This window comes from Chelonoidis abingdonii, chromosome 9 (assembly GCF_003597395.2).
Source record: "Chelonoidis abingdonii isolate Lonesome George chromosome 9, CheloAbing_2.0, whole genome shotgun sequence".
Classification (NCBI taxonomy): domain Eukaryota; kingdom Metazoa; phylum Chordata; order Testudines; family Testudinidae; genus Chelonoidis; species Chelonoidis abingdonii.
Genome location: NC_133777.1, coordinates 46,830,697 through 46,836,696, shown reverse-complemented (window position 1 = coordinate 46,836,696; position 6,000 = coordinate 46,830,697). Strand labels below are relative to the sequence as shown.

Genomic DNA, 6,000 nt, shown 5'->3' with positions numbered 1-6,000 from the left:
GCCATCTTTTGTAACTTCAATAAATGGGAACACTTTGACAACAAACATCGGGAACTACCTTTAGGTTTTGGAGACACTGTTTCTTCAGTAGGTAGCTGTATTTGTGCTTCAGGCTGGTCGGATGTAGATACGCACTTGAACCTTCAGATGACATGTTGATATATTCTTGGTTTTTGATGTGTTTCTTCACCTGGGTAGTTTTTGAGCCTTTGAGTGGAAAAAATTGTTTATTGTTTTTGTCTTTTTCATTTTCACTTTGACCTGCAACATATAAAAGAGATATGAATAAAGTAAATGTTTTGTTAAGATAATGCAAATTTAACATAAGGATAATGTAAGTTACACCAAAACACCCAACAGGTCTAGATTTCTATAAAAATATATATTTTTAAAAAAATGGATTTAATTTAAAATTGACTTTTGAAAAGTAAGCCATCATGGGATAAGAGGGAAGTCCTCTCATGGATCAGTAACTGGTTAAAAGATATGGAAACACAGGGTAGGAATAAATTATCAGTTTTCAGAATGGAGAGAGATAAATAGTGGTATCCCCTGAGGGCTCGTACTGGGACCATTACTGTTCAACATATTCATAAATGATCTGGAAAATGGGTAAACAGTGAGGTGGCAAAATTTGCAGATGATACAAAATATTCAAGATAGTTAAGTCCCAAAGCAGACTGTGAAGAGTTACAAAGGGATCTCACAAAACTGGGTGACTGGGCAACAAAATGGCAGATGAAATTCAGTGTTGATAAATGCAAAGTAATGCACATTGGAAAACAATCTCAACTATACATACAAAATGATGGAGTCTAATTAGCTGTTAACACTCAAGAAAAGATCTTGGAGTCATTGGGATAGTTCTCTGAAAACATCCACTCAATGTGCAGCGGCAGTCAAAAAAAGCAAACAGAATGTTGGGAATCATTAAGAAAGGGATAGATAATAAGACAGAAAATATCACATTGCCTCTATATAAATCCATGGTACGTGCACACCTTGAATAGTGTATGCAGATCTGGTCACCCCATCCCAAAAAAATATATTGGAATTGGAAAAGGTACAGAGATGGGCAACTAAAATGATTAGGGGTATGAAACAGGAGGAGAGATTAAAATGACTGGGAATTTTCAGCTTAGAAAAGAGATGACTAAGGGGGGATATGATAGAGTCTATAAAATCTTGACTGGTGTGAAGAAAGTGAATAAGGAAAAGCATCTCTGGAATCTTGAGTCTCCAGCTGACAAGGAACACCGTGAGTGTTATGAGGCTGTTAGAATCTGAAACAACAGTTCTGAGTGACAAAACATGGTGTGGTCATACTTTCTATTTAGCAAGAGATACACACACTACAACTGGCGCCAATGTAGTGCATTGTACTTGTTATCCTCGAAGTGACATGGTTCGAAACAGACAGCAAAATGCTCACTCAGAAATCAACTGAGCTGGCTAGAGCATGGGGTGCAACGTGAGAATAGGCTGCTACCGCTTGCAAGTTTGCAGCGTGGGAGGATTACAGCGCTGCAATTACTCGGTGTCCACATTACAAAGCTCACGCGTCAACTCCCTGGCTCGGGCGTGGCTGTACTCCTGTTCTGCTAGGGTTGTACGATCAGCGTGTAGCCCAGCGCTAGCTCATCAGTGTGCATCCCCAGCGCTGTTATTGCATCTAGGGGTATTCAGTATCCAGAATTCCTGTCTAAACGGAGGTACCCGGAGTACAAGTATCTTTGCTCAGCGACGAGCCGGCAGGCTTTGAATGTTCACAGTGTTTGCTTGAGGATGAAAACAGCACGGCGCGGGGGGAGGCTTTGTGGGGTTGTGTGATGGTGTGTGTTTGTCTTGTGTTGTGGTGTTTGTGATTTTTTTTTGGAATGGCCAGATTTCAATGCGATGTGCGTGAGTCACATGTGTCTGATTCTCTTCTTTTTTTCACATGAGTTCACCTCTCAGGTGGGGCAAGAAGGCACCTTGCTCACTCCTCCATCAGCTGCTCACTGTTCACTCTGGCCACTGTTGTTCGTTGTGCCACCATTCACTTCATCGCTCTGTTGCCAATGGCCCTGCACCATCACCTTCTGCTGCCACTGTGATCTCTGCGAGTTGGTCTCCTGAGGTTCTATCCAGTTCTCAGTGATTTCAGCTGAGCTCTCAGTGGGGGAACCTCACTGCTAGTGCAGACTGGGCCATCTCTTCCACAGAAACACTGTCCCACAGCAGATCTAAGCACTTAGACCTGATTATCAGTGATTTCAGCTGTAGTGGTCACTTATCAAAACAAGACTATCTATGAAGCCTAATCAGCTCTGTCTTTAAAAAGTGGAGAGGGGCAGGTCAAATAGTACTTGTGACTCAGGCAGACCATCAAGCAAAACACCTCTCCCCACCCTCTCTCTTGATGCCCTCAATCCGCACAGGCTAAGTACAGTTCTACTACCGTTTACTCATACAAAAACAACAACATTTCATTACCCCAGCAGTCAAGTGATTTGTAACCCAACCCCAGCCAAAGATCTATCACTGGGGCAACACAGTTGTGTTTGCTGGATACCCAGGTAGATTAGGTGTGACTGTAAATACAATCTGGTCCTGAAGCCTTTCCCCCCAGCCTCCAGCTCATCACTAGCTGTCAGGGAGAGCTCATTTAAATTTTGCTTACAAATCATAATTTGACATTATTAGGTTGGCCAACATCACAGAAATGAATGCACTGACATTGTTATAAAAAACAACAGCTGTATAAGGCAGCTAGTCTATGGTAACACTTTTCAAATCTATTATACTTTTTCAGATATATGTATTTTATCATACACTATATATGCTTTTAAAGTGTGTATTAAAGTTTCAATTTCAATTCAAATGTCCAAACAATCATTAAATTGGCAACACTGCATGTAACTAGTTCACAAAAGGGGGGGGGAGGGGTTGGGGAAATTCAAGGGTGTAGGGAAATCCCTGCCCAGGAGGTCTGAAAGCTCCTGGAGCTCTGCTCCAGGACCCCTCTGGTAAAGGGGCTCTCAGGGAGCACATAATGCTCCCGCAGTATCAGGCACGCGGAGCATGCGCACCAGCGGCACGCGTAGAGAGGCTTTACACACATTCAACCCTGAAGGTCGCTCTGCGCAGGCGCACAGCCAGTTAGACGGACTCAGTTTGCGCGGCGCCGGTCCGCTGGAGGTCGACTTTTCTATGCTCCTGGGGTTGGGTAGAACGTCACCCTGGCACTGAGGCGAAACAGCAGGGCTCTACGACCGGGTGGTGGGCGAGGCGGCTCCACCCCCATCCCAAGCAGACGCGGAAGTGACGGCAGACGCACAGCGCCGTGCGGGCGGCGTTTCCGGCGTGGGTCGGGGTCGGTGTGCAGAGTAGCTCCAAGAGAGGCGGAGAGCGGGCCGTGGGACTCAGGTGGGGGCGGCTCCCCTGTTCCTCAGGGGTGGGCAGCGCGGGGCGGACACGGCCTCGATCTCTGGGGCATCCGCGCCGCCATCTCGGCAAGGAGAGGGGAGGGCTCCGAGGGAGGAGCTGGGGCTCCAACAGGGGGGGTCCGTGGGAGGGGCCCCACTGAGATGCATGGGGGAAGGGGCTCCCATTTCTGGGCAGTTCCCCTCCTCCACTCTGCCCCCCTGCACGGGGGTGTTTCTCCTCTTCCATGTCCAGGGAGACACGCCCCCTTCTTCAATTCGTTCTCCTCGTGGCTCCATAACCTGGTGCATTTCAGCGGAGCAGCTGTTCTGCCTCCCCCTCCCTTTAGCTTCAGCAGCCCCAGAGCTGGTGCTCCCGGGGGGATTTGAGTCCCTTTTCCTGTTTTTGATGAGCCCCCAAGGCTCCTTTTTTTTTTTTTTAAACTTCCGAGCTTGTGTGATCATAGATCCGGGCCTGGGTGCATTGTTTTGCTTTCAAGAGAGGCCTGATTTTATCATTCTATCTCATCCTGAATGAAGATGTAAGTCAGCATCCACTCGTGGGATCCTAGTCCTCCATACTCATAATACACACACAATGAGATAACTTGAAAGCAGACCATCTCCATTAATGAGAAGCACTGTTCTTTAATCTTTGTAAGAAAACTGGAGAAGAGTTTGTGTCTTGCCATGCACTTGTATAGCGGCTTGTGCAATGAAGTCCTGCTCCTAACTGGATGCTCGTGGCATTACCACAATAAGAATAATAAATAGAAACTTTGCTGTTTCATCTGTTAGGCTGTTCTCCTGAATGTTAGGCTTAACTGTGTGTTCCCTTGATGACCACAAGACTGTCTCTACACTGGCACAAGTTGCCTTTTGTACATCTTTGGGAAACAGGCAGGACATTTGGATGTGAGCTTTGGATGAGGCCAAGAGTGTAACATGGTTCAAAAGGAGATTGGATATTTATAGATATCAGGAATATCCAGAATTATGCTAATTAATTACCATGAATTTTGGAAGGCATATTAAACTGCATGTTTCAGGGTTTATGCCAGTGCTTGACTACTAGGTCTCATCTTGATCTTTATGTGGAAGATAGATCATTCCCCATCTACCTACTGTGTGGTTCTTATACCTTCTGTAACATCTGGTACAGATCACTGTCAGAGACAGGATATTCTACCAGATGGATTTAGAGATTGATCCAGTATTGCAGTTCCTACAAGCTTAGACTTCCAAGTATTCTTGTTCTAAAATAAGGGAGAGGGAGTAGACTAATGGTTCTCAAACTGCAGATCGTGACCAGGTACTGGGTTGCAGAATGGAACACACTGGTTTGTAGTGACTGATCAGCACTGCCGCGTGGGCCATTAAAAGTCCCATCACCAGTGCTGCTTGGCTAAGGCAAGCTAGTTCCCACCTGTTCTGACGCTGCTGTGCCCCAGAAGCGGCCAGCAGCAGGTCTAGCTCCTAGGTGGGGGAGCCACGAGGCTCCGTGCGCTGCCCCTGCCCCGAGCACCAGCTCTGCACTCCCAGTGGCCGGGAACCAGCCAATGGGAGCTGGGAGAGTCGGTGCCTACAGGCAAGAGCTGCGCAGAGCCGGGCCTGCTGTTATCTGCTTCTGGGGCACAGCGCAGTCTGTGGTGCCAGGGCAGGCAGGAAGCTGCCTTAGTACCCCCCTGTGCTGCTGATCGGGAGCTGCCCAAGGTAAGCCCGTGCCCATGCCCCAGCCGTGAGCTCCCTTCCCCCCAAACCCGGACCCGCTTCCTGCACCCCAAACTCCTCATCCCTGGCCCCACTCCAGAGCCTGCACCCCCAGCCCAGAGTCCTGACCCCTCTTGCCCCAGCCCAGAGCCCCCTCCCACACCATGAGCCACTCATTCTCGGCCCCACCCCACAGCCCTCACCTTCATGCCCCAACCCTATGTCCCAGCCCCAAGCCCCTCCCACACCCTGAGCCCCTCATCCCCAGCTCCGTTGGGTCACAGGCATTAGCAATTTTCTTCAACTGGGTTGCCAGAAAAAAAGTTTGAAAACCACTGGAGTAGACACTTGAGCCCTACTTTTAATGGGAAAATGAGCTGTTGCTGAAAATAACTTTTCGATGCATTTCCCTGAACAGGTATTGGAAGCTGCTTTAGTGCTAGTTTAGACTACAAAAAAACCACTTTCCGATTTATTTTTGAAAGCTGATTGAGGCTTGGAATTTTATCCTGGCAATTAAACTGTTTTCAGTCCCAGTTCAAAGAGGGGTCTTTGCCTAAAATCATTTGCAGCAACAATTCAGCTTCCAAGTGTAGACAGGGCAGTGACTGGCATTGGTGCATGTCTACACTGTATCTGGGAGTAAGCCTCCCAGCCAGGGTCCACAGACTTGTGATAGCTAAAAATAGCTGTGTAGACATTGCTTTGACATTGTGGCAAGCACATGCCACAGGAGTCAGAGCCCAAGCTGCAACATCTACACATCAATTTCTAGAGTGATAGTATGAGCCCCACAAGTACTAGTTTGTAGACCTGGGCTGTGAGTGTTGCTCCCACAGGCAGTGTAGACGTGCTGTTAGTGGCCCCTTTTCTTCTGAAGTGTCTG

The 6,000-nt window shown here is 47.5% G+C and overlaps 1 protein-coding gene across 4 annotated transcripts in view; it reads left to right on the top strand.

Annotated features, from left to right (window-relative positions):
• Nucleotides 1-3,300: 3,300 nt before the first annotated feature.
• Nucleotides 3,301-6,000, top strand: part of EDC3 (enhancer of mRNA decapping 3) — a 74,204-nt gene continuing 71,504 nt past the window's right edge. For all 4 annotated transcript variants that reach the window (XM_032799828.2, XM_032799827.2, XM_075069504.1 and 1 more), the window contains exon 1: nt 3,301-3,408. The gene's annotated coding sequence lies outside the window, so the exon portion shown is untranslated. The remainder of the gene's footprint in view (nt 3,409-6,000) is intronic.